The sequence below is a fragment of the Rattus norvegicus genome, chromosome 15, assembly GCF_021556685.1.
Source record: "Rattus norvegicus strain SHRSP/BbbUtx chromosome 15, alternate assembly SHRSP_T2T, whole genome shotgun sequence".
Lineage (NCBI taxonomy): Eukaryota > Metazoa > Chordata > Mammalia > Rodentia > Muridae > Rattus > Rattus norvegicus.
Window position 1 is genome coordinate 92,896,845 of NC_141548.1, and position 24,185 is coordinate 92,921,029.

At 34.4% G+C, this 24,185-nt stretch overlaps 1 long non-coding RNA gene across 1 annotated transcript in view; it reads left to right on the forward strand.

The window, feature by feature from the left end:
- LOC134482009 (uncharacterized) overlaps positions 1-9,183 on the forward strand; it is a 57,227-nt gene extending 48,044 nt beyond the window's left edge. The window contains exon 3 of the long non-coding RNA XR_015639149.1: positions 9,095-9,183. This is a non-coding gene — a long non-coding RNA (uncharacterized LOC134482009). The remainder of the gene's footprint in view (positions 1-9,094) is intronic.
- Positions 9,184-24,185: the final 15,002 nt, after the last annotated feature.

Consider the following 24,185-nt stretch of genomic DNA (forward strand, 5'->3'; position numbering starts at 1 on the left):
TAACTTCTTGAGGTCTTTATATTATTTGGATATTAGTCTTCTGTTTGCTATAGTATTGTTGAAGATCCTTTCTCAGTCTGTAGGCTGCCATTTTGTTTGTGTGAAACTGCCTTTTGCTTTATAAAAGCTTTGAAGTTTCATGAGGTTCCATTTACCTCATGTTGGTCTTAGAGCCTGAACCTTTGGTGTTCTGTTTTGGAAATTTTCTCATTTACCCATGAGTTCAAGGCTATTCCCTATTTTCTGTACTATTAGGTTTAGTAAATCTACCCATAGCTATACCTTGGCTTCTTCCTTTCCAACTTGGCTTCCCTTGATCTGCTTTAGTTGTCTTATTGCAGTGGTTAGAACTTCAATGGATATGGAAGAGAGTAGGCAGCCTAATTTTGTCCATGATTATCATTGAATTGCTTTAAGTTTCTTTCGTTTTAGTTTGATCTTGGTTATTGGCTTGCTTTATATTGCTTTGATTATGTTTAGATATGCACCTTTATCCTTGATCTCTCTTATACATTTTACATGAGTGGGGTGCTGGATTTCTTGCAAAGGCTTTTATGGCATATAATGAAAGGATCGTATGATTTTTTTTTCTTTCATTTTTTTTCATGATGAATTACATTGATGGATTTTCATTAATGAGACGATCCCTAAATTCCTGGGATAAAGTCTACTTGATCATAATGAATGATATTTTGATGGAACCCTGAATTTGGTTTGTACATATTTTATTAAGTATTTTTGCACCAATGTTCCACAAGAGAAATCGGTCTAAAATTCTCTTTGTTGAGTCTTTGTGTGGTATAATTATCAGGGTGACTGTGGCTTGATAGAATGAGTTCGACAGTATTTTTTCTGGTTCTATTTTGTGGAACAGTTTGAGGGATATTGGCGTTCCCTATTCTTTGAACGTCTCATAGACTTCTGTGCTAACACTATTGCCCCTTGGCTTTTCTTGTTTTTCAGCTTGTAGACTGCTTCTTGTTCCTTAGTGATTATAAGGCTTTTAAAGTAGTTTGCCTAATTTTGATTTAATTTTGGTAAGTGGTATATTTCTAAAAACTCATCCATTATTATAATATTTTCTAACTTTGTGGAATACAGGCTTTTGAAGTACAAACTAATGATTCTTTGGATTTCCTCATTGTCTTTTGTTATGTCTTCATTTTCACTTTTGATTTTGTTATTTAATACAGTCTCTGCCTTTTGTTTAGTTTGATTTTCTCATGAAGCAGATATTGGTATCACTGAGTCTTTTTTTCTTTGTATACAATAAATTAATTTCAGCCCTGATTTTCATTATTTCCTGCCTTCTATTCTCTTTAGTGGATTTCTTTCATAGAGTTTTCACATGTACTTTTAAATAGCTGGTATTAAAACTTTCTAATTTCTTTATGATGGAACTCAATGCTATAAACTCTCTTCTTAGCACTGCTTTCATTTTGTCCAATGAATTTGGTTATGTTTTGCCTTCATTTTCATTGAATTCTAGAAAGTCTTTAATTTCTTTCATTATTTCTTCTCCGACTGAGAGATCATCGAGTAGACAGTTCTTCAATTTCCATAAATGTATAGGCTTTCTGGTGTTTCTGTTGTTGTTGAGGTCCATTTTTATCCATGGTGTACCCTTAAGGTACAGGCCAGATTTCAATCAAAAGATGGAAAGATCTCCCATGCAAATGGATTGGCAGGATTAATATATTAAAAATGGCAATCTTCCCAAAAGCAATATACAGATTCAATGAAACCCCCATCAAAATTCCACCTCAATTCTCCATAGAGTTAGAAAGAACAATTAGCAAATTCATTTGGAATAACAACAAACCCTGGATAGCAAAATCTATGCTAAACAATAAAAGAACTTCTGGGGGAATCACCATCCCTGAACTCAAGCTGTATTGCACAGCAATAGTGATAAAAACTGTATGATGTTGGTAAAGAGACTGGCAGATAGATCAGTAGAATAGAGTTGAAGATTCAAAAATGAACTCACATACCTATGGTCACTTGATCTTTGACAAAGGAACTAAAACCATCTAGTGTAGAAAAGATAGCATTTTCAACAAATGGTGCTGGTTTACCTGGGGGTCAGCATGTAGAAGAATGCAAATTGACCCATTATTATCACCCTGTACAAAGCTTAAATCCAGGTGGATCAAGGATCTCCATGTAAAACCAGATATATTCAAACTAATAGAAGAAAAAGTGGGGAGAGCCTCGATCACATGGGCACTCGGGATAATTTCCTGAACAAACCACTAATGATTTATGTTCTAAGATCAAGAATTGACTTATGGGACTTCATCAAATTGAAAAGGTTCCGTAAGGCAAAGGACACAGTCATTAAAGCAAAATGGCAACCAAGAGATTGGGAAAAGATCTTTATCAATCCTATACCCAATAGATGACTAGTATTAAATATATTTGAAGAACTCAATAAGTTAGACTACAGAGAATCAAATATCCCTAATAAAAATACGGATACAGTGCTACACAAAGAATTCTCAGCTGAGGAATGGTGAATGGCTGAGAAGCACTTAAAGAAATGTTCAACATCTTTAGTCATCAGGGAAATGCAAATCAAAACAACCCTGAGATTCCACCTCACACCAGACAGAATGGCTAAAATCAAAAACTCAGGTGACAACAGATGCTGGCGAGGATGCGGAGAAAGAGGAACACTCCTCTATTTTTGGGGGGGTATTGAAAGCTGGTACAACCATTCTGGAAATCAGTATGGAGGTTACTCAGAAAATTGGACATAGTACTACCTAAGGACCCTGCTGTACCATTCTTAGGAATACACTCAAACGATGTTCAAACATACAAAAAGGACGCATGCTCCACTGTGTTCATAGCAGCCTTATTTATAATAACCAGAAGCTGGGAGACTGAACCCCCAGTGAACGTGATTTTTGGGGGGAGGGTGGTAATGGGGGGAGAATGGGGAGGGGAACACCCATATAGAAGGAGAGGGGGATGTTGGCCTGGAAACCGGGAAAGGGAATAACAATCGAAATGTAAATAAGAAATACTCAAGTTAATAAAGAAAAAAAGATGACAAAAAAAGAATATTTGAAATTAAAAAAAAAAATAACCAGAAGCTGGAAAGAAACCAGATGTCCTTTAACAGAAGAATGGATACAGAAAATGTGGTGTATTTACACAATGGAGTACTACTCAGCTATTAACAATGACCTCATGAAATTCATAGGCAAATGGATGGAACTAGAAAATATTCTGAGTGAGGTAACCTAATCACAAAAACGCACATTATGCACTCAGTGATAAATGGATATTAGCCCAAAAGTTCGTAATACCCAAGATATAATTTACAGAGCACATGAAACTCATTATGCACTACCTTCAGTCCTTCTTAGAATGGGAACAAAAATATTCATAGGAGGAAATACAGAGACAAACATTGGAGCAGAGACCGAAGGAAAGGCCATCCAGATATTGTCTTACCTGGCGATCCATTCCGTATGCAGCCAATAAACCAAGACAAAATTCTTGATGCCAAGAAGTGCATGCTGACAGGAGTCTGATATAGCTGCCCCCTGAGAGGCTCTGCCAGAGCCTGACAAATACAGAGACGAATGCTGGCTGTCAACCATTGAACTGAGAATGGGGTCCCGGTTGGAGAAATTAGAGAAAGGATTGAAGGAATTGTAGGTATTTGCAACCTCGTAAGAACACCAATATCCAAGAACCAGAGCACCCAGGAACTAAACCGCCATCCAAAGAGTACACGTGGACAGACCCATGGCTCCAGCTGTAAATGTAGCATTGGCCTTGTTAGGCACCAATGGGAGGAGAAGACTTTGGTCCTGCAGAGGCTGTACAGCCCCCAGTTTAGGGGCATGTCAGGGGGGCGAGCCTAGAAAGGTTGGATGGTGAAACAAATTCATAAAAGACGGGTGAGGGGAGGAGTAAAGGGGTTTATGGATGGGAAACTGGGAAAGGGGATAACATTTGAAATGTAAATTTAAAAAAAGAAAATATGACTTAACATTTCCAATTATGTGTCACTTTGTAAAATAATAACATTATATACCCAAACATACAATACTTATTCTTTTGAAGTAAAAACTTAGGACATGTATGACACTATTCATTAAGTAACAGGCGAAGCATAAAAACGAAATATGAAAATCGCAAATGTTGAACTAAGCTTTTCATATTTCAAAGACATCACAAAATTCTATCTTACTGAAAATAAAATACTTGGGGTTGTCTGACCTGATTTGCTGATTCAAGAGCCTTTCCCGTCAAACCAATTTTATTTCTTAAAAGTGCATTTACGTTCCAAGTCAATTACTAGCTGAAAATGTTTTAAATGTTGAATGTTATCCCATCTCCAGTGAAACTGTCACCTCGCCAAGGGTTGTTGGCTTAGTTAGGGAAAAACAATTCCAACTACCAAGAATAGTTTTCTTTTTTAAAAGCTTAAAGCTATTCTGAATCTCGGTATTTTTTATGTATTTCTATAGAATTGCCGCTACAAATTAATCATTTCCTATACAAATAAAAATTGATGTCACAAGCAGAAAGAGCTTTTCAAGATGTGCCAGCGAGTTTTATGGACTTATATATATCCTTCAAGACTAATAGAAAATGTTATATACCAAGTTGGTTGTTTTGTTCAAGTTTCACATTGTTTCAAAGGAAACAGTTCTCTTACTATCCAAGTATTAAATGTGAAAATACTTTCTCTATCAATTTTATGAGCTTTCCAACCATCTTGACACACGGTGATCTGAAGAATAAGCACCAAAATTACCAAAGGTAGGTATTGATTAGCTTAATTTCATTTATTGATTTGCTTAACTCACACCTATAGTTTTTATCAAAATGAAGAAGTTGTTCTTGGCTAAAAGAGTTCCTCACCCACACCAATTCTGATTGTACAGTGTCATGCCTCCAACCATGATGATAATGGACTAAGTTTCTGACACTCTAAGCCAGCCCCAATTAAAAGTTTTCTTTATAAGAACTGCCATATCATATGTCTCTTAACAGCAATAGGAAAACTAACTAAAATTGTAAAATATTCTCCTGGTGTATGCCTCTTTGTGAATGTGAGCCAGAGGTTAGAGCAGGGGTCTTTCTAATATCCCTCCAATTTATTTTTTTTAATTTTATTTTTCTTGGATATTTTATGGATTTACATTTCAAATGTTATCCCCTTTCCCCTGTCTTCCACACACCCCCCCCTGCTTCTGTGAGGATGCTCCCACTCCCACCCACCCACCCACTTCCACCTCAACACCCGGCGTTACCTTATAGTGGGAAAATGAACCTTAACAGTACCAAGGGCTTTTCTTCTTATGGATTCTGGACAATGCCATCCTCTGCTACATTTGTGGCTGGAGTCATGGGTCCTTCCATGTGTATTTGTTGGTTGGTGATTTAGTTTTGATCTTAGAGCTTGAGCCATTAGAGTTTTGTTTAGGAAATTTCTGCCTGTGCCAATGAGTTCAAGGCTCTTTCCCACTTTCTCTTCTATTAGATTCAATGTATCTGAGTTTATGTTGAGATCCTTGATCCATTTAGATTTGAGGTTTGTACATGGGGACAAATATGAGTCTATTTTCATTTTTCTGCATATAGACAGGCAGTTAGACCAGCACCATTTATTGAAGATGAATTTTTCCACTGTATATTTTTTGCTTCTTTGTCAAAGATCAAGTGTGTGTAAGTATACGGTTTTATTTCTGGGTCTTCAATTCTATTCTAGGTTGATCAATGGAATAGAAATTTTTTTTTCATTTTTATGCTATCAATTTTAATCATGTCTTTTGTCATTTTAATTGTTCCTAGTTATAATGCAATTTCTAATTTTTTTCTGCTAAAAATTATAAGATTATCAAATCAGAATAAGCTTATTTAATAATTAGCAGTTTTTTATATTTACAAATTATTACTTCTCAACAATAATGGAAGAATGTTAGAAAATAGGGTAGTATATTATTTTCTCTCTTTAATATTCACCACATATCAAGTAAGTCTGAGATTTTCACCTAAATAATTTTCTACAAACTCTTGAACTATTCTTTAAAAAGTGTAATATTTTCTACAGACTTATTCTCTTTGTTTTCTTGATATTTATATTCTGGGGTGAATTGAATATTTCAATTTGTCTTAAAGCTTTATAATTTTTCAGAATCTTTTAATTAGAATTCTTTATATTAAAACATAAATAAACACCTGGAGAAGACAAGATAACACATGACTCAGAAAACAGATTTTTATTGCCTCCTAACACAAGTATCCTCAGGATTCAATTAAAAGAGGTAGAGAATTTACTCATTTCCTCTGATGACTATGTGCATTTTTGACATGTATATACCTATGCACACAAACAGGCATATACAAGCACATGTGTATGCACACGCGCGCACACACACATACACACAAACACACACACACACAAGTACACACACATAGGAGAACATGAATGCACCACCACCAACACACAGAGATACACAGGAACATAGACTTATACATTGACATACACAGGCATTCATGCCCACATACCCACACAGACACACAAAAACATAAAATTATATACATGAGTACACACACATGTACACACAGCTACACATACATACATACATACATACATACTACTATGTAAATGAAAAAGTAAGTATAAAACATCTTAAATTCACTACTTTTTCTAGAGGAATTGTAATTCAGCATCAAGGCTGCTCTGGCAAGGGATTACATCCAAAGAGTTAGGTTTGTCCAACTGGAATCTCAAACTTTTAATCCTTTGGCTGAAATGCATGCCCTTAGTGCACACCTGTAATTCCAAAGAATGGAAGTCAATTTAGTTTATAGAAGGAAGCAGCCATGTTTAAAAATGATGTCTTAATTTAGGGACAGATAAAGTGATAAATCAGAGAAAGATTTTTCGGATAGAATAGGTCCAAATCCCAATAGCAAGTACAGGAAAGAGGTAAGTTCAAAGAGTAGTTTAAACAGAAAAATTCAGACAGTTCCATTGAGTTCAGTTGAATGCAGAGCAGTCGGTTTAGTGGGGTTCAGCTCAGTTCCACGTAGGCAGTGCAGTACTCCGTTTCAATGAGTTCAGAGTTGGTTTTGCCAAGCAGAGCAATTCAGGGAGAAACCGAGAGAAGACAGTTTGGAGAGGAGTTTTATCAAAAACAGCTGAGTTGAACCAGCTAGTGTTATAGGTGACCTTACTCACTAGTAAACCTCCAAGATAACTATTATATCTGGTGGATAGAAATTACTATTATACTTATGAAATTTTGCACTTAACTGATTCTCACATATTGGAGTACCTATGGTTGAAGTTCTTTTATTTTCACAAGAATAAACCATTTCCATTTAATACAAAATTACAGTATAGTATTTATAATAATCAAATACATTGTGATTTTCTTCCAATTACCTTGAAATGAAAGATAGAAAAGTAACCCTGGAAGAAGAGTGAGGCAATTTGGAAACAGAAATTGATTATACAATATGCTCTCAATTTTATAAATTGTATAAAATTTTAAAATGCATAAAAATGTTCTATCCAAATTAAGTGCATTCATGAAAATTTTACTGAGTGTTTCTATGGATATTAGTTTCCTGTTCAAAGTTATATTGAATGACTAGTATAATTAGAGGTTAAAGCTTAATGATAAGAATAAAAGAAGGACAAGAAACTTTACTGCAAACTTATTTATTGATGAATTAAATCTATTGTGGGACTAGAATGATAGTTCAATGGTTAAGAGAGGAATTATAGTTTGATTTCCCATGTCCCTTCTGGAAGATCAAAACCCATCTGTGACTCCAGTTCCAGAGAATTTGATGCCACACGTGCATGCACACGTGTGTGCATGTATGCATGAATGTGTGTGTGTTGCATGTACATGGAAAAATACATGTACACATGTACTCATGGAAAATGGATACAAACAATAAAATTCATCATTAAAATAATATAAAATCCAACTCTTAATTTTTTTCTGTTCATTCATTAGAAGACATATATATGTATGTAGACACACACACACATATAACCGTATTTTTAACAAAACTTCTGCTTTCTTCAAAGAACCATTGTATAGTTGAGAAGACAATCACAACACCTTTCGCATAGTATTATTTTTGTTGATATTTAAGTTTATTTTACCATTGTTATTGTGTATTATTTATTTTTGCCGCTGTTATGTAGACATTAGATGACAGATTTCGAGGTTCACTTACCTCCTTCACATGTAGGTTCTGTGAATCCAAATTCAGATTATTTGTTTTGCCCAGGAAGAGTACCTAGCTATATATAGTATAGCTATCTCATTTATCCTGCATATACAGCTGAAGATCATAATTAAGAAAATTAATTTTGTCCATTCCCACCCATCTTTGAAAAGACTGAATTGACATCCATGCAAAATTTTAGTCCACCACTTCTTATTACATTTTGTACTTCACAACAATGTGGGCTGAAGTTAGAATAGAACTGTGGCTGATTTTGAGTTCTTACACAGTGCAAAGAGGTTTAGAGTCGAGCTGACCCAGGCAACTTGGGAATAATATCAGTTTGTTAATGGTATGAAAGACTTTCCTGTGAAATAAATATTCAGGAGCAATTCTGATCTCCATTATTTGCAGCTGACAGCTAGGCAAGCACTCAGTGAGACTCCCATCATTTTAAAAAATGAACGCACTGTGGCTATAATCGTTTCCTCCGACATGATATGAAGAGTACTGCAAAGATACTTTACATTTTCAAGATGTGTGCTCCCCTTCAGAGGTTACAAATGTAATATTGTACTGCAGATAAATACAGATTTGCTTGATTATATTTGTGAAAGGCAATCATTTGCTTTTTATGTTTCCGGCACAAATGAACTTTGATATTTGTGCATCTATATAAAAATATAAGATTAACCACACTATCGGAAGCCTACAATAGATTGCATGCCTCCTCGTGATCACTAAAATAGATTTCGAACCATTAGCAGCATTATTTTACTTTTCTCTGAGAAAAGAATATTCATATCAGTATTTTCCTTCAAAAAGTTTGTAATATGTGCATGGCTTTTATAGTGACTTTCCTCTTAAATTCCAGGTATATTGGAAGATGTGAAAAGGTCCCATACGTTACAGGCCATTGTCTGCATTATTGTGAGATTTTTAAAATAGAGAAATGAAACATCAGAGGAAATGTCTTTACAGGTAACGTGCTTGGCACACATGGGAAAATAGGTACCCAGCACCCACATGTTGGGAGAAAGGTAGAATGTGGAATGGATTGAATGCCAGTTGTCCCAGAAGTCAGGAGGCAGATACATATATGTGTTCTGTGGCAGATGGGATCACAGGCTGACTACCGACAGTAGGTGAATTGTAATTTTTGGATTCAGTTCAAGAATATGCATTAGTCATTAGTCAATAAATGGTCTGCAGTGAAGAAATGGGCATCAAACTCTGACTTCCACATATACATACACATGTGCACCTAACCACATATAAACCTATGATATCACCAGACATATAACCTTTAAGAAAATAAGGGCAAAATGTAAATGAAGGAAGATGTAACTTCCTGGTAAATTGCTTCCATAGAATGTCATTAATGTCATTTGAAGGACATAGATTCAGTCCCCAGCATTGGAGAAATATAAAGACAGAGTGTATTTTATCTCATAAAATTATCAAGTTTATAGGCTTTAATTTGTGATAGCGCAATATTTTACACATTGATATTTCTTAGTAAAACAATTAGCTGTTTGTACTGGATCTAAATGTAACCAAGTCATGAATAAGTGATTTATAGATGCAGGCACAGAATTTTAATACCCACAGATAATTTAAAAGTTCAGAACTTGTAACCTTTAAGCCATTAATAAAGAAGACAGAAAGTATTTTAAACATAAAATTCATCCTTTTCTTTTTCTCTTTTTCTAAGACGGAATGATTTAAACTCCCAATCCTCCTGCCTCGGCTTCTGATGTTTGAGACTGTAGGCAATACGCCAGCCCTCCTTGCATCAGATATTAAGATTGAAAGCCATATATTAAGAATGACATTCAGAATCTGAAGTTATTTCTTACATATGAATACCATCAATGTGAGCACAGAGACAATGAGAAGCGGTATGAAAGGTGATTCAGGACCTTGGTTTCTCAGTGATATTTTCTCATTTTCTTAGGACCTAAGAAATGTGCCAGAAGAGACTTCTGCACCTTCTATACCTGCTTTAAGAACAAAGACAACGTTAAGGCTGTTTTATAACCATGAACAAACTTATATTTGTCAATAGGCCTCCATACCAGAGGAAACTTTATAATTTGTTTTATACAACAAGACATACTAGGGTTGAATGAAATTAGTAAGTTGGAAGGCCTTTGTTTCCCACCTTTATCTTTGGGATAAGGTACATATCCATATTTGTAAATGATAAAACTTTATCTAATCAGAAGAAATTAATTAATTAGTCATATACATTTATAGAATATTGTTTTCCTCTAATACCTACAAAAGTTCAAAACATAATTTCCTGAATACAGAGTCATTTATTTAACAAGCAGAACTCTGCTGAAATACCGAAAAATCTGAAACATGATTTTCATCATTCCAAGTAAAGAAAAGTGCATCAAAGCTATGCTAGGCAGAGACACTTTGGAAGTATTAAGCAAAAACCATGTGATAGGAGCAAAACACACCCAACCACTTTAATAGAGTAAAAATAAGTCTGAAAAATACGCCTGTAATCAAGATCTTAGGGCAAGCTTCAAGTAAAGTGAACGAATATTATATAAAACATGATAAAAATCTATTGATTCTAATGAAAAATAAATCAACTTTCAGCCAGAGGGTAAAGTGACTAAGCATGTGTGATCCTCATGCCATCTCATTATTAGATACATGTGGATGTTATCTGTCAAACAATGGAACATAGTTCGTTACTATACAATTACAACAAAACCAATGGAAGCTTAGTGTTATGAATTCAAAGGAAGGAGGCATCTTTATACTTTTAAAGTTCAAAGAAGCCACCATTAAAAACAGAGAGTCTTTGGATCATGGATACATTATCAAAAAGTGGGGCATTATAGCTATAAAGCACTCTTAGGAAACAATGATTAGATTTTCTCAATGGCTTTCAAGGTTTAATAAAATGATTCAGCAAAGCCCTTTCTTTTCACTGTCTGTACGGCACAAAGGGTTTAGTTTAGGTTATTTAGTTCTGAGAATCAAATGGACTGGATACAGACTGTCGCAAGACTTAATAGAATTGACATTGGATACCTGAGTCTAATCAAGGCATCCTATTTCCAAAGGGATATAGAGTAGACCTGGGTCAGTGTTTTGGGTGTCAGCAATTTAGTTGTCTGGATGGCAAAGCTACAGAAAGAGTGGTTGAAGAAAATGGAGGCTTTGATGAAATCTTTACATAAAGACCTTTTATTCTGGCTATCTAGGAGCTCAAACCTTTCTCATGAGGTCTGTACCTGGGTGACTAACTCAGCCTCAAGCATTTAAACTCCACTCCCAACTGAAGTGTAAGTACTTTCTGATGGGAATGAACTCTTTACCAAGAATTACTAACTTAATTGGTTATAGTAAAAATTGAGTACACAAGTGGGTTACTTAAAGGCCCTATGGAATATTTGTACTTGCCATAGTTGTCACATGAAGTGACCTCCACTCTTCAATGACAAAATACCCTAGCTATTTTCAGTTTTTCTCATAAACAATGGGAAGACTGATTTTGCAGAAAACACATATGACTTTATCTGTGGTATCCTTTGTATAGCCATTGTAAGAAATCCTTCCATTCTCTAGGGAAAAATTCATCTCTGCTTAAAGAGAAACAAAAACAACAACAAAAGAACTATTGAATTAAAATAAAACATTGAATAATGGACAGAAAGAATGGACGCAGCCTCTGTTTAGAATTATAGGTAGATGACTGTAGAGAGCTCATACTTATTCAAAACGATGGTGATAAGTTCTTTTTCTTTAATGATATGGTAGTCTTAATATAGATGATGTTCTCTAAACTAAGGACTTGGCAGCATATTAAGGAAAACAAGATAAAAACAAACGCATGACTAAAGAAACACTAAAATTGAATGTATACAGCAAGAAAAATAAGATATTTATTTATGTCATCATTCATTTTTCAGATAATGAAAAGAAACAAAAATATTTTTCACCTGTTCTCAGTAAAATAGGAGATAAAGTGTATTTTAATCTTCAATTAATCTGCTTTTCCCATGAACCCGTTTAAAGCATTGTTATGTAAGACAGTATGTAAATATAACGTTGTGGATTTTTCTTGTCCATGTTTTATAAGGCAATTTTTTAAAAAAAATCTTTCATATGAACCCTAGACAACACTGTCTACCCAGCACAGCAGCCACTTTGTGAGTCATCTGACAGAGCTTTCTGTAGCACATCATCCTCCTTCTGTCTGTTCTCAGAAATACAGCCTTTTAGAAATTCTGTGTGATGCTGTCACTGGAAATTTTACCCCAAGCTATCAAATTAGAAGTTCTACTTGTGTCAGCTGTTTGTACCCTTCCCCCAGTCATTCAGGAGGTGTGCTTGACCTGCATAAAACTTACATCTATGAGTTTTCAAAAGTTAACTTTGATTCTGCCAGTTTAGTTGTTATTCAACACCAGCAGTTATGGTGTCCTAACTGTGTATTACATTATAACATAATTTGTTATTTCGGTTGAAAGAAAGTGGCATAAAAGTGAACTATAAAAGTATTTAAGGATATTTTTCCCTTTTAAGAAGGAGTGGGAGCATCCGCATTTCGATCATTCTTCTTCTTGGACTTCCTGTGGCCTGTGGATTGAATCTTGGGTAATATGGCAGCAAAGTTTAGAGCAGTGACTGAAGGAACGGCCATTCAGAGTATGTCCCACATGTAGCCCATATATATACAACCACCAAAACTAAATAAGATTGCTGAAGCTAAAAAGTGCATTCTGAAAGGGACCGGATATAGATCTTTCCTGAGAGACACATCCAGAGCATGTCCAATACAGAGGTCAATGTTAGCAGCAAACCACTGAACTGAGAACAGGACCCCCTTTTGGGGAATTAGAGGAAGGATTGAAAGAGCTGAAGGCGCTTGCAACCCCATATGAACAGCAATGCCAACCAATCAGAGCTTCCAGGGACTAAACCACTACCCAAAGACTATACATGAACTGACCCAGGGCTCAAAGTGCATATGTAGCAGAGAATAGATTTGTTGGGGAAGGGGAAGAGGAAGCCCTTGGTCCTGCCAAGGTTGGACCCCCAGTGCAGGGGAATGTGGGGTGCAGTAAAGGGGTAGGATGGGGGGAACATCCATATGGGAGAGGGCAAGGGAGGGGGACTTATGGACAGGAAACAAGGAAAGGGAATAACATTTGAAATGTAAGTAAAAAAAATATCTAATTTACAAGAAGTATTTAAGACCATGTCTATGTGTCTTTTTCCAAAATGATCTTGAAATTCTAAGATAATAAATGAAGAAATATAAAATACATCTAAAACTATTGCCTAAAAAGAGAAATTTCTCTTCAAGTTGTGAGTTGAGTGAAGTTTAGGAAAACCTCCAAAAAATGGAGACTACTGGCTTTATCATTTCTTAGAACACGAGGCTTAAACTCTTGCTGATGATACTATGTATTTTGGACATAGGATATTGAGGAATTGAGCTGGTATAGATCTAAAATATTAAATACTGAAGTCTAACTCTTAGTGGATCAACAGTTGCTGTGAAAGCTGCCAAGGAATAAAAGTAATTAATCATCTTAACTACATGTTTAGCCTACAAATTACAACAAAGAACATAACAGAAAGGTGTCCCTGAAGGCGCAATCGTGGAACTTTTAATGATAATTAATATTTGTCTAATTGTCCTGTAGAAAACTTCATGCCCAGTAATGCAAATCTGGCTCCCATGGCTGGAGAGTTCTTAGACCTAAGAGGACAAATGACAATTAAAATCATTTTACTAAATCAATGTACTTTGAAACTGTATCAAAACACCAAGTGTAACTCTTCCTCCTAATTCAAGTGTGTTTTTCCCCCTGTAGACAGAGAATACTATAGAATGCCTGCCATGGAACAGTGTCTCCTAGATATGTCATGGATTCTAAACCTAAGAAATCTCATCACGAGTTTTGTAAGGACTACAATAGAAGTACATATTTATATGTCACAATAGTTATGAATGGAGTTGATATCATGAATCTTAGAGGGAAGAAAGGTAAGAATTTGAGAGAGTAGAGAGAGGAATAGAAATATAGTGCATTGTATGATATTCTCAAAAACTCATACAGAGAGAGAGAGAGAGAGAGAGAGAGAGAGAGAGAGAGAGAGAGAGAATGAAATGAGTCTTGTACTGAAAAAATGTTTTAAGGCATGTAGAGGGCATTATATTATTTTCTCTATGTTCCACTGTGAGAAACATATGAAAAATGACTGGGTCTGTTGCATTTCACAGGGGAAGCAATTCTTTCCTAGAATCTCGGCATCTTGGCTCATAAGCCTGAGTAATTCAACCCGAGCAGAAATGCTGAGAGACACGATGGTGCATAATTAGACAGAGAACAACAAACGGATTTGTAAGGTTGCAGCATCAGGTTCCAGAGGGAGGACCTACATAAGAGACGTGGAGTAGAACAGGAGGTAACTCAAAGAAGGCTTAGTGAATCATGCAAAGTAGGCTTTGCTTCAGCGGTACACAATGGGGAATCCCTGAAGGGTTTAGACAGAGAAGAAACATGAGCATGGCTGACTGATAGCTGGAAAGACTGCAGAGTGTAGCATGGTATCGCCAGGATTAACTAGAAATACTCCACAGGAAAGCTGCTGATAGCTTGCCATCAGAAGTAGGTGAAGAGAGTGGGGAAAGAGAGGATGCATACTTAACAGTTGTTTTGCATTTGATAATACACTACAGATGTGAAGTAAAGAATACAGAGGCAGAGCACTAAAGAACTCTAATAATATATCTTTGGGGTTTTTGTTTTGTTTCTGCCTTTCCTGGTCTTCTATAAAAGGTTGATATTGTGATGCCTAAGGGGAAATCTAGTAACAGTGTGGGAGAGTGTATTAAGTAATGTGGCAAAATTAAAGGTAAATGTTTGTCATTTGGTAATTATTAGCTTCCTGATACAGTATCCTCTCCAGAGATGCTCATTATATTCTACTTTGCAACTTTATCATTTGAAAAGTGTATTTCTGGGACCATAGCTTAGTCCCCACAAGGCCTAGGAGTGTAGGGGTGGAAGGATTGTCAGACACAGAAGGCGAAAGTTTTGCAAAATGTTGTTTTGTGTATAGGTCACAGCTGTTGGAAGGATGAAAATATAGCTGCTCTGGTTATGTGATACACATGCTCCCACCCACACTCACCCAACTCCCCTCACAAACACACACACACACACACACACACACACATACAAACACAAACACACAAACACACACATACAAACACACACATACAGATGTACACACTATTGAAGCCACTCACACATGCACACAGAGCGTGATAGCAGGAAAACAACTTGGGAATAGAGGGTGAGCAGGGAGAAGCAGGATTGCAATATAAAATGATGATTGGGGCTGAATATGATCACGATGCCTTGGGTACATGTATAAAATTATCAGGAACAAAAGGGAAAGTACAGTTTCGTGATTTATGAGCATTCATTTGAAATTCTATTTGTACGGGTAGCTTCTGCCTTGTTGTTTTGATTCATCAACTAAGCTTTAGCATCACCAGTTACTGAATTTTTAAAAACATCTTGTTTCAAGCGTCAGGAACATTGGTTGTCATGATTAATACTTGTCCGGCACTTCGCTTCCGCCTCTGTCTTCACTTTCTATGCCACAGGAGGCAGATGTCATAAACAAAGAAACGTGGTGGCAATCACAGTTCTGGCGATGTTCTATACTGGACACCAAACTCCTGACACCCCGGGACATGACCTTGCCGTCTATGACACTGCTTTATTTATACCTCACTCAGAATCACAAAAGTTAGAGCAGGGGAATCTACTGAATCGAGATTGTCTTATGCTCCATCAGCTAGGTCAAACTTTTTATTGTGCATAACTGAGTCCGTAAAACTATGATTAAACTGCCCTTACCTGTCTGGCATACAAATATACTTCCTTCCCTGACCCCTTACTCTAAGACAACCAAAGAACCTTTAAAAATCTCATACAACAGTTCATGATATTGGTAAGAATTCTAGTTAGATAAAATATCGTTGTCAATAGCAAGAAAATTTATAAATTGAAAAACAAGCCATACTGCATGTAGTCAAAAGTATTTATCAGGTGTATCCAGGTGAGATCCAATTTTGATAAGTTATAGAGTCCTAGTCACCTTAGTGTTTTTGTCCTGGTTTTAAACTCAGTTTTCTTCAATTACATATCCCATGAAACCAAGAAAATATTGGTACGTTGTTATAATTTCTAAATGAAGAAACTAGAAGGTCAAGATTGATTATTTTATTATGGGATTTCAAACATGCACAGATGTATTAAGATATATCCTAAATCTGTTTATCATAAAACTGAAAAGTTGGGCTCACAATAAAACAACAAATTCAAGTAACTGTGCTGTTCATTAGCAGAAAAGATTGTCAGATTTCAGGGCTTAGAAATGCCTTTCGAATGATTTTAATAAGTCTTTTTTTTTTTTTTAACTTTTTTTTTTTTTATTAACTTGAGTATTTCTTATATACATTTCGAGTGTTATTCCCTTTCCCGGTTTCCGGGCAAACATCCCCCTCCCCCCTCCCCTTCCTTATGGGTGTTCCCCTCCCAACCCAAAATAAGTCTTTAACATTTCCTGCTCCAATGTCTATTATCTTATGAAGAATGAAATAAGAATTTTTAAAAATAAATGCGTTGTTGAAATGCCATTCACCATGAAAATATCACATTTTCTGTGAGACTATATTAAAGCAATTTGATGTGAATTGAGTCGACAGTCATGGGGTTTGGGTACACGTTCAATGAAAGAGTGAGGTCTAGCATGGGCAGTACCCTGGGTTCAGTCTCCAGCACTGAAAAAAGAAATGAGAAAAAGTACGTTGCCCATCAGTAAAAGCTAAAAGTTGATTGAAACACAATGACAACTTGTAATACCAGAGTAAACACAAATAACAATCATATTCCTGAAATTTGAATACAAATGTATCAGTCATCCAAAGCAATATATATATATATATATATATATATATATATATATATATATATATATATATGAACAACAAAAACTCAGCTACTTCATTTGGTGATAAATAAGTGTATTTGTATCCCTCATTACCAACAGTTGTTAGCTTTATAAGAAAATCAGCAGAGTTAATTTCCAGTCTAGGCAATATATACAAGGGGGTTTTGCAAATGTATCATGTTCCTAAGTGAAACTGCTCTATATTACATAACTTCATGTAGTTTCCCCAAAATTAACACTTTCAAGATGTACATTTATGTGAAATTGGGAAAACAAAATGTATCACTTATAATTGAGATGTTTTTATCAGAATCATCCTGAAAATAATTCTCTGAATTTCTCACATTCACACTAGAATTAGTTATATCTTAACTGCATTTCTCACTGCATATGTTGGTAAAATAACTTGTAAAGATAAAACTAAATTTGATGATGTTTTACCACCCTCCAATTTGATCTCATTATGCCACACTATTCTACGTTTGCAGTTTGAGTGCACTCTGCGTTTCTCTTCTGCATCCTCCGTTTTCTATAATCAGGCTGTGTCAGCCTCACCATAGTGCTATAGAGGAACGCCCTGCATTCCGGAACTCCTCTCACATATTCCCGTGTGCTCTTTAGTATGATTTGACTGCAGTTGTATTATTTTTGGAACATTTAACATATTTAAATATGATTTTTTTGCTGGTTCCCATTCTCATATACCTAATTGAGAGCAACGAGGCTGATGCCATTTAAACTCCAGAAATTGAAAACGAATTAAGTAGTGAGGAATCTACTTAACTTTCTAACTGACAAATTATACTCTCACATCTTTACTTACACTTAAAATTTTAGAATTTTTTGTATTAAATTGTTTTATTCTACATATATATTCAAAAATAATTGGAAACTTGAAAGAAGAAGTTCCAGTTTTGGGAGGTCTCAAGCTAAAAAAGATTCATGTTGAAAACCAATTCAAAGTGGGGCTATTATAACAAATGATGTATTTATATAACTTTCACATTCTTAATAAGAGAGCCTTATATACAACATTATTTAGGACTTAATCAAAGTATGAAATATCTCATATATATATACACATATATATATTCTTAAAAATTTAATAGGCAAGCAACATTTATTAATATTACATATAAATATATAACTAAGGGAATTACAACAAATAGAGCGACTTATATATTTAATTTAAAAATCCAGGAAATTGGGTGATAAAAGTATTTAATGAATTTATTCATGTTGAATTCAAAGTGAGTCAATGTGAAGTATGTATTCAGACGATTCAGTAAGTCCTGAAACAAACGTGTCCTTTTACTGGAAATAATCAAATGTAAGAAAATGAGAAAATATAATGAAAATACAGTTTAAATTCTGAGAACTTGAAACTTAATTTTCATGCCCTTTCCTTCATATTTTATGCAAATCAGTATGGTACAGTTTGGTTTTCAAGAGCATATATAATGTGAACTATGAAAACATTGTTCAGATATCTTCTGGAAAACAAACAGAATTTGTTAAGAAAGTGAATATCTGAGACTTCAGAGAAATAAAATTGCCAGTTAATCTTATGTTAACATTTTGTTTATTTAGATATTTTTAATTCAATATTTAAGTCATTTTTGTAAACACTTAGAGACAGAATGAGAAACTATGATAAAGTAAAAAATTTACCTAATTTTAATAAATTAGAGTTTGACTTTGGCACTCATTTAATTACTTGCATTTTAGTTGTAAAATTGAAGGAATGCCCCTGTTTCTGTGTCATTACCAATGCTTTTGCACTTGTCTCCTATTTGTCAAGGAGGAGAGAATGTTTCATAGTTCTAGGCAACTATGGAAGGACAAAAAAGAATATAAAAGTTGTTGAAGATTTGTTTTAATCAGGATTGAAGGATTTCTTGGAAGAGCTTTACAGTGATGAAAATGTAGTTTTCACTCAATGTTAGATGGAGTGTTTTGACTTTTTAATCTATTAATAATAAATGATAGATATAATGTTACAACTGGAGTAAGTTATGGTAGTCTAAGTACTTTATTCAGTGACTAAATAGTACTTATATGAAAAACCCACAAAAGAGCTTCAGTCACAAGGACAGAATGTGGTAGAAAAGTCAACTATGGACAAAGCTGATTTTATTTGTTTGTTTAAAAATCATGAAAATCCTAGTAAGAGCACCAGTGGAAGGGGAAGCCCTGGGTCCTGCTAAGACTGAACCCCCAGTGAACTAGACTGTTGGGGGGAGGGGGACAATGGGGGGAGGGTGGGGAGGGGAACACCCATAAGGAAGGGGAGGGGGGAGGGGGATGTTTGCCCGGAAACCGGGAAAGGGAATAACACTTGAAATGTATATAAGAAATACTCAAATTAATAATAAAAAAAAATCATGAAAATATTGAATATTGTCTTATTCTATTTGAATGAATGTATTAGTAACACATAATGATTATTTAGACAGATAAATAGAGAGAAGTAAAAAAGACGTTACTGAAGTGAATTACAATCTATTAAATGTAGAATAGTATGCTTATATCTCTCACACTCATATTTCTCAAACAATAATATTTTAATTATCACTTCATATATATATATATATATATATATATATATATATATATATACAGTTTAAAAAAGAATAATCAGGGAATCACAATCACCTGAATCAAATGGGGGAGTAGAAGTTTTTCACATGATATCAGTTCTACCACCAAGATTTCACTTGCTAATAACACAAGCAGACACCTTTTAAAGAAAAACAGATCCTGGTATTCAATCTGAGAGACTTGAGTTATACTTATCATCATAGAAAATGTGTTAAGTGAGAAACACAACACTAATTGACTATAGAAATGAATGTTCACATAGTTGTAAAAGTGTCTTTTTTTACTGTTAAAATTTCTGTAAATATTCTAGAGACATAAAAAATTTAAATTAGCATACAATCGCCCAAAATTAATTCTTGAAGTACAGTCTTAAATAAACTTCCCTAGCACTCTCTCTCCTACTCTATTTCCTTTTAAGCACCAAATAAGCACAAGTTCTACCACTAGGTAATTATCTAACATTACCCAGACTTAACTGTCTTGGTAAACCCTTTAGATATTTTCTCATTGTTATACTTATGAAGCAAACAAATTACTAAAATTCAGAGAAAAATATTCAATCTTAAGTAATGTAGAAATTAATCTAGACAGTTGAGCAGACTTAGTAAAATATATATTCAATATTATTATAATTGAATGATCTAGCATTAAAGGGAAGAGAATGGGGTTAATGAATTTGCTACCAAATCAAGTAACAGGTAATATAGGGACATTATTTTTTATATGGCATCTGTTGCTAAGGTACTAAGTTTCCCATTGGTATTATGAGTCTCTAGTTTACATTAAAAGTATCCCACAGAATATCCTTAAAGCCTTAGCTTTTATTTTAAAATATCTGAGCCTATTTTCCTAGTAATAGTCTCTCAATATGTAATTATCAAACTCATGGCTGAAAGGGCAGGCAGACTTGCTCAGTGTGGGCATGGATGTAGGTTCTTACTCTATGAGATTTTCTACTCCACATGGAATTGACAGCACCATAAGATCTCCATTGTACTTCTCTTTATCTTACAAACAATGAGAATAATAGCTCAGAATTACTTATAATGAAACTTACCATACAATTCTCTAAACTAAAAACATATTACTTGCTGGATCAAATGTTTGTCCATTTCAAAGTTTTTTTTTTAATTTATATCCAATCACAAATATCCTCTTCTTATGTTTTAAATTTTTAAACATAAAAACAATAATTTTCAATGCTTTCTATCCTCTACTTGTAATAAACTGTTGTAAACTTCCCTGTCTTTGTAGAATACTAGCTTGATATATGGACTTGTAGTCCATGTAAACACAAGTACTCTACATCTGGAGAAGGATTGCCAAGATGGCAAAGCCATCTACACAGTAGTAGTAAGTATAAAAAGAAGAAAGAGAGAGAGAGAGAGAGAGAGAGAGAGAGAGAGAGAGAGAGAGATATTTAAAAAAGAAGGAAAAAATAAAAAGAGAGACACTCTTCATACTTTAGCGTTCCTTTCTGTGTAGCAAGTTTGGTCTCCCAGTGCTGTGAAGAAATAAGATACTGCACAGAGCTTGTGACCTCTAATTGAAGCATACTATTTAACTTACTAATGTTACTCTCAGTCACATTCATGCTATCGGAGTGCTTATAATTCAATCCAGAAAAATCATTAGTTTTATACCCAACAGCTTCCTTCAATAATTATTTATTTAGTAACATATTCCCTTTGTTCTCATTCTACTTGGTATATATTTTCTTTACAGTCTGGACTATTATGTTTTAAAATAAATGTCTTTTATATTAGAAATTTACTAGAAACCATCTATATTAATTTTACTATTTACTGTTTATTGCTAACCTTGAAATTGCTAAAATAATTTTTTTCCAGTTTTAACACTAAAATAATATCTTGTTTTATGTAACAATTATGTAACAAAACTCTTTGAATTGTGATAGTCCTCACCTGAGAAGATGCTTGGGATGGGTAGCCATTGCAAAGAAATAGAGCAAAATTTAGCTGTCTATTTATTGGTAGAACTAGAAAGGTAATTTTTTTAAAAAAATAACCTTACATCCACTGTGTTCAGAATGAGCAGTGTCATTTCTGAACAAAATTACAATTGGTAAATTTTCTCAAAAGAAGACATTGATATTCCCTGTGTACTAGTATAGTAATCACTCGTTTATGAAGATTTTCAATTTCAGTGATACTTATATTTTATTCATAACGTTGACTTCTCACATTGCTATGCACATTTTACATCTAAATTATCTAAATCTGTGAATTTTGTGTTTGTAGCCCAACAAGCATTTGCCTTTTCCTATATTTGTATCTCTCAGATCCTCCTGAAAGGTTAAATTTTAAATCTCAAAACCTAATCGTGTGCAATTTATAAACTTCTTTTCCTTAATAGCTCATTAAGTCTTGGAAAGAAGAGGTTTGCTTTAGTGGCACACTATTTAGCTTCCCTCTGAAAAGTAATTGCCTGTCTTAAAGACAAAAATCTAACTTTCCAAATTATTTGGCTTAATTTACACTGATATATCTTGTCATAGGCACTTTGACAGTCTAGCAGTAATCACATTGATATTTATTAGAGCATGTCTGCTGAAACTTTCATTTTTCTTCTTTTATAGATAGGGTTGAGCATCAAGAAATGTTTTAATTAAATATCCTGCCCCATGGCTTGGCATTAATATTTTGAACTCTTTGCTGTAATTCTGACATGATTCTATATATTATATTTAGAAAAAGATAGGATTGATTCCCATATGTTAAAATGCACCACATCAGTTCTGATTGTAAAAGATAAAAGATCAAAATAAACTTAATGTATATAATTACCTTGGAATAACATATCATCTTCTGAAAATTACATCTTAATTGCAAACTTAGTTATGGCAAGTATATTTTATTTTCCTTTATTTTCTGGAAAATCATTTTATGTGACCCATTAATGCTTTCACTATTTTTAAGCAATATTTTCATTCTTTAAAATAATCAGATGATGTTTTTGAACATAGACACTCATGCTCCCCATCTCCTTTGAATAAATCAATTCCAGGTTCCATCCCTAATTACCCTATTTTAAGAGTCCTTTTTACCTCCCTTCAGTTGTTCCATTTAGTTGTCTATCTGGTGTTGGGGTGGAGCTTATGATGACATATGTCTTTGATGCCTCTTAATCCAGTCATTTTAATTGAAATTAATAACTACATGTCTATATGTTGTCAAGTTACCACTCGTACAATATTGTATTTTGAATATGTTAGCATTCCAAACCTGTTTGCCCTCAGCAGAAGGCCATATCATTATACACAATTTAGTTCAAACTCAAAGATTCCAACACTCTTCTAAACTTCAAAGTTCAAAGTCTCTCTGACACTAAGGGCAAACAGCTGTTAAATATTATAATATCTAAAACGAAGTAACAGGACTTGAGTATGAAGAGATACAAAATAAACATTACTTTCCATATTGAATTATTGTGGTTGCAATACTGGACTGAGGCAAGATCTTAGTACTTGAGAGAAAACAACAAACACTGAATTTCGGTGTGTGAAGCCTAAGAATATTAACGACATCAGCTAGGCTCTGGGGATATTTCAAATCCCAACCCCACAGTTCTGTTGCCTGAATAACATGGTGCTCCTATTTTAGGTGGACTCTTCTGAGAAATTCTAGTATTTCCTGTTTCTGAACTTGCCAACATCTGAGGGGTTCTACTATAAATTATGTTTCAACCCCACATCTTCACCCAATAATTTCTCAAGACCTCTGGAAATGGCATACCTTTACTCTGGTATATTTTTTTAATTACTTATTTTTCTTTCTTTGTGTTTTCCAAAGGAAAGGCTGGCCATTACATAGAAAATTGAGATTTTGTTTAAGTTGTTAGTTTTCTGAAGGAATATAGTTATTTTATTTCTATATCCATTCAACAGACTTTCATATCAAGAACCCATGGACAACAGACCACTCTTGAGTTATTTACACTTGACATTTTGACCTATTAACTACTATTCACTGAGGGAAAGAAAAGCTTCTCTGATCAGAGATGAATCTTATCTTATTATCTAATAAACATTATTGACTATGTGGTAGGATACCAAGAATTCTAAACTGATTATTTTATTCTGATAATTCCTACTTCTCAAATTTAAAATTTGTAAAACTTTTTTATAAGATATTTTATGTGTTTATATTTCAAATGTTAAGGCCTTTCCCCTCTTCCATCCAACCTCCCCCTACTTTTGTGACAATTCTCCCACTCCAACCTCAACAACTTGGCCTTCTCCTACACTGGGAAATGACTTCACAGGACCAAGAACTTCTCCTCCTTTTGATGGCATACAATGCCATCCTCTGCTACATAAGCATATGGTGCCATAC